Genomic DNA, 13,568 nt, shown 5'->3' on the forward strand with positions numbered 1-13,568 from the left:
GCACCCATTAGGTATGTCACTCAAAATCTAGCAATGCTTAGGTGACACTTCTTTCATTTATCTTGTGTGCGCTTATTATTTCATCCCCGAGTCATGCATGATTAGGTAGACGTCTTCTCGGGGATATTTCGTTTCCATTTCACATGATTTTGCCCAAAATTCTTTGGAGTTAATAAAAATGGCATAAGAGACCAAGTGTTCGCACTCGGGCGAATTGGGGGTGCTCTTCGGACCTTCTCCATTCGTAATCAGGCACGAGCCCATATATATTTCTGGTTATCCATTGCAGTGAGGATTTGTTTTTGAGGTTCCATAGCCTATCCATGGATGGCGACTCTGAGTTATTTTAGGTACATCTAGAATCTGAACTTGTTCCCGAATCGAGAGGTATCTCATTCATTTTGTACCGTCACTCGTGCTATGCTGCGAATGTGGCATCATTTCGAGAGTTTCTTGGTAGAGCTCTCCTTCACATGTGGAGATCTTTGAGGATTGCAGGGGACTCGTTTCCTCGGCACTCATCCTCGGGGTCGAGGTCCACACTTACAGATAAACATGATTAGATAAGATAAGATCTATGAAGCTAAAGATAAGAACTATCATAACTACATACCCTTATCCAACTCTCATCCAATGGTCCAACGGCTACATCTCATCATATCTGTTTCACTCTGACACAATCAAGGCTTACTTCTTCTTTTTTTTTGATAGGTAAGCTGGGATCGAACCGACCACATGGTGAATGAACATAGTCCTTGCCAACTAAGCTAGAGGCTCAACCCCGGAATAATCAATCAATCTCGGCTTACTTACCAAAAAATAAATAAGAGTTGGAAGCAGCATCAAAGTAAGGATGGACTAAAGGGTGATTTCAACTCTAAATTCTTCCATTCGGCAAAGTGCAGCAACCATCAATACACATCCATGAAATTGCTTGCCCCTTTTCGAAGGAAATTACAGACCACATCTCTTCTATCCTTTTACTCATTTGTGTCTGCTTGTTTGACACATTTAAACACTCTTTTGCAAGGCCATCCCGTTAGAGTTAGTGCTCTAAAAGCCAGTATATTTCGTGTATCTTGTCACATTAATATTAATAAAAGGTTTAATTTCATGACATCTAATGGGTAATAATATATGATTGAATATGTGTGATGTGCATGTTATTCGTCACATATTCGTCTTATGGATCAAAGTAGGAATACAATGCTCAAGGAATCTCAGATCTTAGGGAGCAGGGAGATTTAGTCTCCCAGTTCTTTGTAGACCTTAAAGTTTTCTGGTTAGGGACGAGATTGGACATCTCCTCCTGTACAAAACCAGCACCAGTCTTGCCTACATGCACGTGTCGTGGAGTGGCTTATCTTAGTCACTTGGATAGTGGACCCTAAGCAAGAAGAGTGGGTGTGACGATATGATCGAACAGTAAACATGATCAAAATAGAATAGCATGTGGACAGGAATTATAAGGACCCTTTATATGTCCTTAGATGTAATACCCGAAAACTTTATTTTATGTTTATAAAAACCTTGTTATTAATACCACAAAAGTTATAAAAAAATTTATGCCTAATCTAACCCTAATTGTTATATTACTTAAAAAGTTAAGGGGTATTTTGGGGCTAGATAAAATTAACAAGAATGTACCTTTTTGTTAAAACCTCCAAATATTAATCGTATTTCCCTAAACCCTTAAAAATTGGGCGTATTCCCAATCCTCCCAAAAAAATAGTAGCCCACTCCAATTTTGGAGTGGGTACGGCAATATTTTCTCTCCTCCCTCTCCCGCCCAATAAGTGGGCCCCATTAGATTAAATAAAATCCTATTGATCATTTATTCAACAATAAAAGAAGGGGGTGAGATTTCTTAGAGGCTAAGTAACCGTAAGGATTAGAAGGAGTGAGGGATTTTAGGGGTTTTAATTTAACAAGATTGGGAAACCAATCAAAAGACAAAAAATATATATAGCGGGGACTCTCTCCCACGTCCAAAATTTGGACGCCCAAGAGAGAGAGAGAGAGAGAGCTGAGAAGAAAAAAATAAGAAGAAAAGAGAGGAACAAGAGGTAGTGGCTGGTTGTCTTGGGTTTGTGAAACATTAAGAGACCCATCATCCAAGTAAGTATTTCTTTCATGTTTCTTGTTTTCATAGTAATTGAATCGAAATTTTTGGGCTTTATGTCAACAGTTGATGCCATCATATAAATTGATGGGATTTTTATCGGTCTAGGAGTATTAATTGAATGCTTTTATGTTAATAGAATGGATTTTTAAACGGTCTTCATTTCATCAGTGAAGGTTCTTCTACAAAACAGTGCGTGATGCATATAGTTTTGAATAAAATTTCTATATATTATGAAATTCCGAGTGTTTAACTGTAAGTATCTGATAATCTTTTCAATACTTATTTTTTTATGAACTTTCGAATCAAATGATTTTATAATACGAACATTTTTTTGAGTCATTTGATCTAATGTATTTCGACTACTCTTTTGGGTTAAATAATTTTATTTACAAGTCTATTTTTGACAGAACAAATGGATCAAATGATTTTATATGCATTATCTATCACATGTACCTGTCATATATATATATATATATATATATATATATATATATATATATACTGTGTATGTGTATCTTTCGTCTGGTCATTAGGGCCAAAACGATTTTTGTATGAAATAATTGATTTTCGACAATCTTTCAGATCAAACGAGTTTATATATATATATATATATATATATATATATATATATGTGTGTGTGTGTGTGTGTGTGTGTATGTATTTGTTGTCTGATTCACTTAGGTATCGATGTACGTCTAGATGTTTGACTTTTCGCAGTTTGTGTGAACAAATTTATTTTATGTACGTATCCAGGTTCTTTGTCTGTTTTATGTAATTTAATAGGATAAAAATGATTTTTATATGTTTTCCTTTTATGTCAGTTCTATACATATATAAATAGAACAAATGAATTTCGTGTATATTTTAATTAGCTATCAATTCTATGTGCTTAGGGGGAAGAAAATGTTTTTTTTGGGTATCTTCTAAACTTCGTCAGTGCAATGGAAATGAGATAATAGACAAATGGTACATAAGTCCTATGTAGTAAAGAAAAAGAAAAATGATTTTTGATATAACCAATGTTACCAGTACACTATGGGCAATGAGGAAATTTTAATTGATGGTATGTTCAAAACAGTTGAATCTCTATAAGTATCAAGACGAAAATTTTGCATTACTTTGTCTTACACAATATCCATGTGGGGTCAAATAAAAATTTCGTAAGGGTTTCGAATCCACCAGTTGAGTGATCATGATTGATCAAATAAAATATATAGATAGTTTGTATTCAACAGACCTTAGTGTATATAGCTATTTATAATGTAGTCTTGACCTCTTTTCAATCCAACAGTCCTTCATAGTTATAGCAAATCAGTCCAGATCTGGGCATTCCATGAACATACTTTTAACCCACCAACCCAGCTGAGATTTAATGGACACCTGGTGTATGTTTGGAGGGTGGAAATCATTCTTGAGTTAAAGAAATTTAAGACCGACTATTGGAAATTGACATCGCTCCAATCGTGAATATGATTACAGGAGCATCGCGTTTCTCATCTTCGACAGGATTTCTCTCCTTAATCCGGAACTTCCATAAGCCGAGGCAGATGATAGCTAAACTTTGTTTGTATGGAATTTCAATTCTTGCAATAGGGATGGTGAGTATTTTAGTTGTATTTTCTTACTAAGTTGTATTCCTGTTTAATGCTTGTAGTTTTATACTTCATGTGTTTTGGAGCGTAATTTAAATGTAAATTGATAACAACCAAATTGGTTGCTATTTCAATAACACAAAAAGGTTTGAAAAGAAAATAGGGATATAGAAAACTATTCAAAGAGGAAATAGGGAAGGGTGATGGGAGACCATTGGGTCATTCTAGAAAATAAGGAAAAAGAAAATTAAAGTGTATACAACTTGGGAGAACCGCACAACCCCTCATTGATGACGAAATCCTATGGAGAATACGAGTCCCTAGGCGGTATGATCTATCATAATAAGACCACGCGAAACTGACCGTGTCCGCAAAGGCAACAAGCTAGTTGGGTGCCGAAGTCCCTTGGGATAAGAATTCGTAACGATTAACACTCACTCATTTTGTCTTTTGCTTTTTTTTATGGCAGTTGTATTCATATTTTGTCTCCACTAAATTAGTTTCTCTTGTTTATTTTGTGTATATCTTTTATTAAATCGTTGTTATGGAAAAAATTTAATTGTTCAACTTATTCTATTTTTTTAGTTACTCAATATTGATCTTGAACTGTTGTTCAATTTGAAATTTTATACTTGCCTCGTTTACTATCAACCTGCTGTTGACCCACATTTTTCGCCAGGATTAGAAGACTTAAGCGTAGGAGCATTTGCGAAAGAGGATGTCTAGAGGCGTAGGAGAAATAAATGAGCGAATAAATAAAGGAGACGATACTTTTCGTCGATTATTTTGGTTATTTTAAGTTTTCTTGCGTTGGATATGATTAATTTATTTGGGACATTGAATAGATAGGTTATTTTGGAATTTTTAGTTGAATTAATTGTAATGGAACAATTTATGCTTTTGGAATAAGAATTTATGGTTTATTTAATATTCAAGTAATGGTTATAAAAAAAAAAATCTTGTGGTTTTATCAGGCTCTTGCTCGTAGCGACCTAGTTATGAAAATTGGGTCGTGACATTAGACCTAAGGGGACATATGGGTCCTACTCACAACTCGAATGGCCCATTTATATCCTTTGGATAAAGGTCCTGCATTTACTAGATTGCACGGACGGAGTAGCTTCGTCGCATTTGATGCGAGGTAAAAAATTTACGTAGTTCTTTTTGTGTATATATACTGTAGGACGCATTTGGAATACCCAAAGAGTTAATTATTAACTTAGGGATATTTTGGGAATTATAAAAAATTACAGATGGAGATTTTGTCCCATTAGATGGAAGTAAATAAGTTTATTTAATTAGAAAAATTAAATAACAAGTGTATATTTAGCTTATAGACTCCTTTTACTAAAACAGTCATAAATTTATAACCTCTCTTGCCAAAATGAGTGTAAGTACTCGTTTCGAACAACTTTGAAAGGTCTACAACTTTATAGCTTATGACTTTTCCAAATTCGTCCATCTGACAGTAGAAAAACGAAGTTGAAAATTGGTCAGTAGCTTTGTAGCGAGAAAGTAGAAAGAAAGAAAATGTAGGAGAGATTTTGGGAGATTTTTTTGGAATTTGATTTGAGCCAATTGGGATCATTTTTCATAGCGGAAAAATGTGTTTTCTCTTATGAGAAACACGTCCAAATTAGTATTAAAGATTTTCAATTAAATCTTGTTTCTATTTTTAGTGAAAAAGATAAAAATATAGTTTTCTGAATTGGCTAGTTTAAAGGAGAACTAATTGGAAACTTTAAAGGAGGAAAGCAAAAACTATATAAACACATATGAGAAAGTTTTCTACAGATTTTTAGCTGTAAAAAACGTTCTCCCTTAAGAGAATGTCCAACATTTCTCCTCTCTTCTAGTTATTCGCTTTCCAGTTCAATATCTTTGAAAAACCAAAAGCTCCATCAAGAAAAATCAAATTTCCATCTAACAGTGATGATATAGATCAGTACATACATTTGAAAAAAAAGTTATACACCTTCTCTTCGCACAATTTGAAGGAATCCATCGGCTAAACTTGCGGGTCGGCAGCGATTGGATCATTCGTAGCCGTTCGAAGAGTAGATCAAGCAGAGGCTGATATTACGGTCAGTCACAAAGGTATTTTTATGTCTTATATTTTTATTTGAATCACCATCAGATCATATAGACTCTAGGTTCTTGGGTTAACGCGTGAGATCGATAAGAAAAGTTTTGTTTTACAAGATTTCTAGTTCCGCTGCGAGTAGCGATTTCGCCTGGGGGTTACAACCCTTCCAACACATCCTCCTTGAGTCACAACTGAAAAATTAATGCTTCCCAGACTAATCAATTAAGATAACAGAATTCAGGTAACCTCTTTCAAATTACAGAAAAGGCAGACAGTTATCATTGATGAAATAAAACCATTCATACGCAAGAGAAACAAATTCTCACAAATACAAAATCAGAGTTTGGAACAAATTAAAGGTGAAATATAAAAATTCAAGCAAAAGCTAGAAATCCAAGTGTTTGGAATAGATAATTCTACTCAATTTACTGTGAATCCCATAAACAAAGTAAAATATTTGCAGACACAATCTAAAAGAGCAAAAAAGATTTGAAATTCTTTTGGTAAATCTTCATTGATAATTAAATGAAACTTACATATTCTCGAAACAATTTAGTGCAAAACTTCCAACAATATTAAGATATAAAAGTAGTGAAAGAGTAACTAAGGAGGGATGTAGAGGGACTTGAGAGGGCACAAGTAGAGGGATTATGGAGAGAGCATGAGAAATCCCTAAAAAACAATAAAAAATACATTACTTCAAAAAGGTTCCTGCTCTTTGTATGATTATTTTCTTGCATTTCGAGAGGGTAAAAATCCTAACCCAATGCTTTAGGATTAGAGGTTTTCCAGACTACTAATCGGATTTCTCGCGAAAACTGAGGCTATATTTTCAAGCCCACACAATAAAAGTCTTAACTGATCAACCACTCAGACAGGTTCTCCACAGGCCGGACACCTCAGGGCAACTTGTGAAGTGGGCCGTGGAGCTGAGCAAATTCGATATCCAATATTTGCCCAGGCCGGCGGCAAAAGCCCAAGTGCTAGCAGACTTCATAGCCGAGTGCACCATCCCCCGACAAAGCATCGCACCCGAGCCTGTCCAAACTCCGGTAGTTGAAGAGATAACTACACCCGGGGAGCGAGGAGTTGAAACTGAACCTGTAAGAACAGAAAGCATCCACACACCAGCGGAGCAGAATCCACCGTCCGATGAGCCGCTCTGGAAAGTATATGTGGACGGGTCTTCAAACAAGATTGGTTGTGGGGCCGGCCTGGTTCTCTCAGGGCCTGAAAACTTTGTTCTGGACTACGCACTAAGGTTTGGATTCCGTGCATCCAACAACAAGGCAGAATATGAGGCCCTCATCGCCGGAATGAACCTGGCGGCCCAGACCCGTGCCAAAAGGCTGAAGGCGTATTGCGACCCCCAACTGGTCGCGAACCAGATCCAGGGAGTCTACGAGGCCCGCGACGAGCGCATGACTAAATACCTTCCCAAGGTTCGCCATCTAGCCAGCAAATTCAAAAGCTTCGAGGTCGCCAGAATCCTGAGAACAGAAAATGCGAAAGCAGACGTGCTATCCAAACTAGCAGCATCCGGTTACACCGCTCTCGGGAATATATGTATGGAGTTTCTGAAGAAGTCCAGTATTGATAATGAGGCCGTGGAAATAATGCAGGTCGAGCGCGAGCCATGCTGGATGGACGAGATCACTGATTACCTGCATAGTAGGAAGCTTCCTGAAGGAAAGAAGGAAGCCCGAAAAGTAATACAGAGAGCAACAAGGTTTTCCTTAGATGGTGAGGACCCGTACAAAAGGTCGTACACCCTTCCGTACCGGAAGTGCCTTCGGCCAAGCGATGCCGCATACACTTTACAGGAAATCCACAAAGGAATTTGCGGAGAACACTTGGGTGGCAAGGGCCTCGCCATCAAAGTAATGTTGAGAGGCCTGTACTGGCCAACTTTGAGACGAGACGCCCTGGACCTAGTCAAAAAGTGCGAGAGATGCCAAAAATTCTCTCCCACCATACATCAACCGGCTGTACCAATGGCCCCAATCGTCAGCCCACTCCCCTTCACAATATGGGAGATGGACATTTTAGCCTTTTAGGCCCCTTTCCGCCAGCATCAGGGAGATGTGAGTTCGTCGTAGTCGCGATAGACTACTTTACCAAGTGGGTAGAGGTTGAACCTCTAGCCCAGATCACGGAGCAAAATGTGCAGACCTTCTTTTGGAAGTCGGTTGTTTGCAGATTTGGGATACCTCGCGTCTTGATAACGGACAACGGCCGGCAGTTCGATTGCCGGAACTTTCAAAAATTCTGCTCAGACTTGAAAATCGAACAAAGGTTCACCTCCGTGGCACACCCTCAGATGAATTGGCAGACCGAAGTTACGAACAGAATCTTGCTCCAGGGGATCAAGAAAAGATTGGATGAGAAGGCAGGCCATTGGGCTGATGAACTTTATCACGTTTTCTGGGCATATCGTACCACCTCACGCACTACAACGGGGGAGTCGCCCTTCAACCTGTCCTTTAGAACTGAGGAAGTAATCCCCATTGATATTGGCGTCCCATCTCCCAGTGTCACCAACTTCAACGAACCGCTCAACGGGGACGGACTCCTCGTAAACCTCGACTTGTTGGAAGAAGTCCGGGATGAATCCCGAATCAGGATCACAGCCTACAAGCAGAAAGTTTCCCACTATCACGACATGAGGATGCGCCCAAGAGAATTCCGAGCGGGCGATTTAGTTTTGAGGAAGGCCGCCATCTCCCAACCAACGAAGGTAGGCAAACTCTCCCCGACCTGGGAGAGGCTGTATCGAGTGAAAGGAGTCATTCGCCCGGGGAGTTACAAACTGGAGACACTTGGCGAGCACCTACTACCCCATGCCTGGAACTCGAGGAACCTCAGAAAATACTACTAATAGCCTACCACTTGGTGCAAAAGCGGATGCAGTTGTAATTACGCCTGAATGTGGATAATAAAAAAGGTTCATATTTCTTTGAAAGCTCCGAGTTCTTCGTCTCAAATACATGCCGCTTGGTCCACCCCGGTTCGTCTCCAAAAAGACCGGAAGCGCACTTCTGGTCAGGAACGGACCCGGGCAGAAAACCAAACCCTCGCCAAAAACCCAACTTCAATAAAACTTGGGTATTCGCCGCTTGGTTCACCCCGGTTATTCTCCAAAGAGACCGGAAGCGCACTTCTGGTCAGGAACGAACCCAGGCAGAAAACCAAACCCTCGCCAAAAACCCAAAATCAATAAAACTTGGGTATTCGTCGCTTGGTTCACCCCGGTTCATCTCCAAAGAGACCGGAAGCGCACTTCTGGTGAGGAACGGACCCAGGCAGAAAACTAAACCCTCGCCAAAAACCCAAGTTCAATAAAACTTGGGTATTCGCCGCTTGGTTCACCCCGGTTCGTCTCCAAAGAGACCGGAAGCGCACTTCTGGTCAGGAACGGACCCGAGCAGAAAGCCAAACCCTCGCCAAAAACCCAAGTTCAATAAAACTTGGGTATTCGCCGCTTGGTGGCAATGAAGCGCCCTTCTGGTCGGAAACGATCCATGTCGAAAGACAAACGCGACCAGATGCAATAGGTGGCAATGAAGCTTCTTCTATTCATAAAAAGTGGGGCCTCGAAGGGCCATTACAAAAGTTGGGCATTCAGGGGCCATTACAAAAAGAATTCATCAATCTTGTCAAAACAGGAAAAGGATAGGGGGTTCAAGACCCCTCATGACCACCATCCCGCTGAGGATCCACCGCGGAGGCATCAGCCGCTGGGAGGGTTCCCTGTTCGTCTGTGTCCCCGGCCACCGGCTCAGGCAGAACAAGGCCTTCCAGGACGACATTCGGGTTGGACCCCCTGACTTGATCAAGGCAATCCATGAACCCCAACTTATAAGAATCAGTGGACAAGCTGACAAGCTCGTCCTCTTTTTTCTGCACGGCCTCCCTCAGCCTTTCCCTCTCCCTCTCCCTCTCCCTCTGCTGATTCAGGGCATCGCTGGCCTTCTCTTTCTGAACGGCCGCCTCATTTTTTAGCCGCGTGATCTCTTGGTCCCGCTCCTGAATGGACCTATTGAGCTCGATGGCTTCCTGCTTCAGCTTGCCATTCTACTCCTCTAACTTGGTGATTGTGGCGGAGAAGCCCCGTCTTTTTTGGCGGAGGTCATTGTAGTAGCATCCGATCTGCGGGTTGAGAAAAGGGTGCAAGTACAAAAAAAAAAAAAAAAAAAAAAAAAAAAAACCCTGATAAATCAAGGAGAACATGGCCTCGTCGGCCGTGTCCGGAGACTCGTGCAGGACCTTGAGCTTGTCTTGCTTCAACAAGCCCTTGGTGACTATCTCCCTGGCTACCCGACAACACCCAAGCCGGTGTCAATTTTCTGAACGGCTCAGTTGGGCCGAAAAACATTGTCCACAGGCCTTACGGGGGGGGATTGGACGCCCAGGACCACGTCCGATTGCCTCGAGGATCCCGCTCCCCGGCCGTAGACGCCAACGATCTTCACTGAAGGCTTGCTCCCTTTGGGCGGCGGGTCCTGCGCAAGCGCAGGATTGGAAATCTCGGGGGCCTTCCTTTTCTGGCCCTGCCCCCGCCCGAAGGCACTCTGCCTTACCTTCTTCAATGTGGACTGTTTCTGCATCTCTGAAATTCGACAGGGCAAACCGGTCAGTAATAGCAAAAGCAAGCTAAAGATCAAAACTAGCCTTAAACCACATATGTGCCCGGGTCGCAGTACTAATGCCAAGCCCGACCAGAATCTCTTCCTTAGACAACTCTCCGCAGTGAATCAGGCCCTCACGTTGCAGCTCCTCGCAGACCTGAGCGAACGTAAGCGCATCATCGCTCAGCGCCAGCGTGTCCGAGGTGTCCCATTTTAAAGGAACCGGCCAAGGCTCAGTAGCCCCGTTGTCCTCGACATAGAGGAACCTGTTCTTCCATACGTGTATGGAGGATGGGATTCCGGTGATCATCTTCACCTCCGGACGTTGGCTTATATAAATCCAACCTCCATCCTTGTGCCTCTTCAAATGCACGCACATACGGAACAACAGAATGGACAAGTTTCTCTGGAGCTGGCCCCGGACCAGGTACATGAATCCAATCAGCTTTCTCCATGAGTTCGGCGCGACCTGAGCTGGAGCCAGGCCGTAATACCGGAGAACCTCCGCGAAAAAGGGGTGCAGGGGAAACCGAAGTCCGGCTCTTAGGGATTCCCCGTAGATGCATACATCGGTGCTATCGTTACAGGCCATATCTCCCTCTATCGCTGCCCTCAAAATGAACCCCTCAGGAATGCAATACATGTCCCGAACTTCCCCTAATTTGGACTCTTCAAGGTAGTTCTCCTCGTAAAAAGCTTGAACGTTGTACCAGGGATTGGCATCCATCCGAGCCTCAGCTATGACCTCTACAACCCAGCCCAGAACGAATGTGGTGGACGCCTCGGCGGGGGTGGTGTTTAAGTCTAAAATCACCTCGTCCCCGCTACCTACGAGCTCATCGAAATCAACTACATTTATCCTAGGGCTTGCCATTTACGGACCGGGAACCCTGGTCAAATTAGTTTGGGTCCTCTCCGACGAACTAGACCCTGAGCTACTAGAAGATGCGTACTCCCCTGAAGACGACCTAGAACCGGACTCATAACTAGAGGTACTACCGGACATCAAGAACACAAAAGAGAAAAATCAAATAGAGACGAGCTGAAAAGAAGATTACTAGTCTGAAGAGAAAGGCTCCTAATTCGCGGACGACCACAACCACAAGCTACCAGAGCCAAGCAGGCAGAGCAAAAAGGCAGAAGTAAAAAGTTAAAAAGTGAAGATTGAAGGGTGAAAACCTCCTCTTATAGCCTAGAGACTTGAGGCGGTTCGTGTTCGCGAACCAGATGGTGCCATGTGTCCCTCATTAATGAAGGGCACACACCGCAAGGCAAGCGTATGTATACGTATAGAGATACGTATAATATGTACATTTATAGACGACGATCGTGCCTTCTACGTATAGGGCCGGATGCGGAAAATCTCGTAAGTGTTTGGGCGCGGAAAACCTCCTTAGTGTTTGGGCGCGGAAGATCCTCCAAGTGTTTGGGCACAGAAATTCTTCCAAGTATTTGTGACCGTCTCAAGCCGGCCAGGATATAGCGCGTTCAGAAAATGACAAAAAACTGGTCATCCCAAGCCGGCCAGAATATAACGCGTTTCGCAAAACGACAAAAATCTGGTCGTCCCAAGCCGGCCAGGATATGGCGCGTTCAGAAAACGACAAAAATCTGATCGTCCCAAGCCGGGCAGAATATAACGCGTTTCGCAAAATGCCAAAAATCTTATCGTCCCAAGCCGGCTAGGATATGGCGTGTTCAGAAAACGACAAAAATTTGGTCGTCCCACGCCAGCCAGAATATAACGCGTTTCGCAAAACGACAAAAATATGGTCGTCCCAAGCTGGCCAGGATATGGCATGTTCAGAAAACGACAAAAATCTGCTCGTCCCAGGCCGGACAAACGGCTTGGTCGGACAGATTTTCCACCTCTCATTTCTGCTCGTCCCAGGCCGGACAGACGGCCGGCCGGAGAGATTTTCCACCTCTCATTTCTGCTCGTCCCAGGCCGGACAGACGGCTTGGCCGGACAGATTTCACTTCGAGTTTATGGCCGTCACAGGCCGTGCACAAGGCTTGGCCGGACAGATTTCACTTCGAGTTTCTGGCCGTCTCAGGCCGTGCAGAATGCCTGGCTGGACAGATCTTTTTACTTTGTATTTATGGTCATCCCGTGCTGGGCAAAAACTGGCCGGTGCTTTTTGTCCCGAACACCGGCTCATCCAACCTCTCATACTTCACCAAGTCACTGCAATGACTTGGGGAACTGGGGGGCAACTGATGGGGTATGAAAAGCAGCAACCAATTAGTTGTCGACACGTGGTCCTCAAAGGGCCCGCCACAAATTCAGCACCTACCCAAGGGTAGTTTGGTAATCTGCCAAGAACAAGTAAACCTAAACCCACAAATGGGCCGACACCTGTCCTGGGGTAGGTAATTCAACCACCCCAGGGCTCTCTCTATAAAAGGCCCCCTAAGGCTAAAAAAAAAGGGTAATAACTTCTGAACTACCACTTTTAAAATTCTGGCTCTGCACTTCTGCTCATACTGACTTGAGTGTCTAAGGGCCCATCCGGAGCAACGACTCCGGGTTGGTCTTCTGACCTCGTGCGCTCTTGTGCAGGGCTTAGTTCCTTCAGCCCAGCCCCTTGGGCCCACCAGATCAGCTCTTTCGTCACTGACGTATCTGTTACCAATTTTAGGCATAACACATGCTACCAACCTTTGGGGTGGATTTCAAACCAGCTTTAAGCAAAATTTCACTCCCAAATTCAGAAGATTGCTCGCATATTCTTGAAGAGCCATGTCATTCATATGGTGGCAGACCCCTTCTTCTCCAAAAATGGGATCCAGACACCCCTCTTGAGAAAAAGAAGATAATAGAGGCTCCAATTTGGATTCGTCTCCCGGGTCTCCATCTAAAGTATTGGAATACACATTGTTTGAGCCGAATTGCAAGCTTGTTTGGTAAACCTCTCTACATGGATAAACATACCGCGGAAACTACTCGTCTCAACTTCTCTAGATTTAGTGTATTTGTAAGTGTAGCCCAGCAACTCCCTGATTCTATCAATCTCAAATCCTCTAAGGGAGAGATCTTGCAAAAAGTGGAGTATGATTGGAAACCTAAGGCGTGCACCTCTTGTCTTGATTTCAGCCATACCTCCGACCATTGCCCTCTCAACCATAGCTATGTT

The 13,568-nt window shown here is 42.7% G+C and overlaps 1 protein-coding gene across 17 annotated transcripts in view; it reads right to left on the reverse strand.

Moving 5' to 3' along the window:
• The window catches only part of LOC143854854 (uncharacterized), a 101,663-nt gene that overhangs the window by 53,895 nt on the left and 34,200 nt on the right, over nt 1-13,568 (reverse strand). The window lies entirely within an intron of this gene.

Source organism: Tasmannia lanceolata, unplaced genomic scaffold, assembly GCF_043159265.1.
Source record: "Tasmannia lanceolata isolate RefF3 unplaced genomic scaffold, GAP_Taslan_0.1 ptg000020l, whole genome shotgun sequence".
NCBI lineage: Eukaryota > Viridiplantae > Streptophyta > Magnoliopsida > Canellales > Winteraceae > Tasmannia > Tasmannia lanceolata.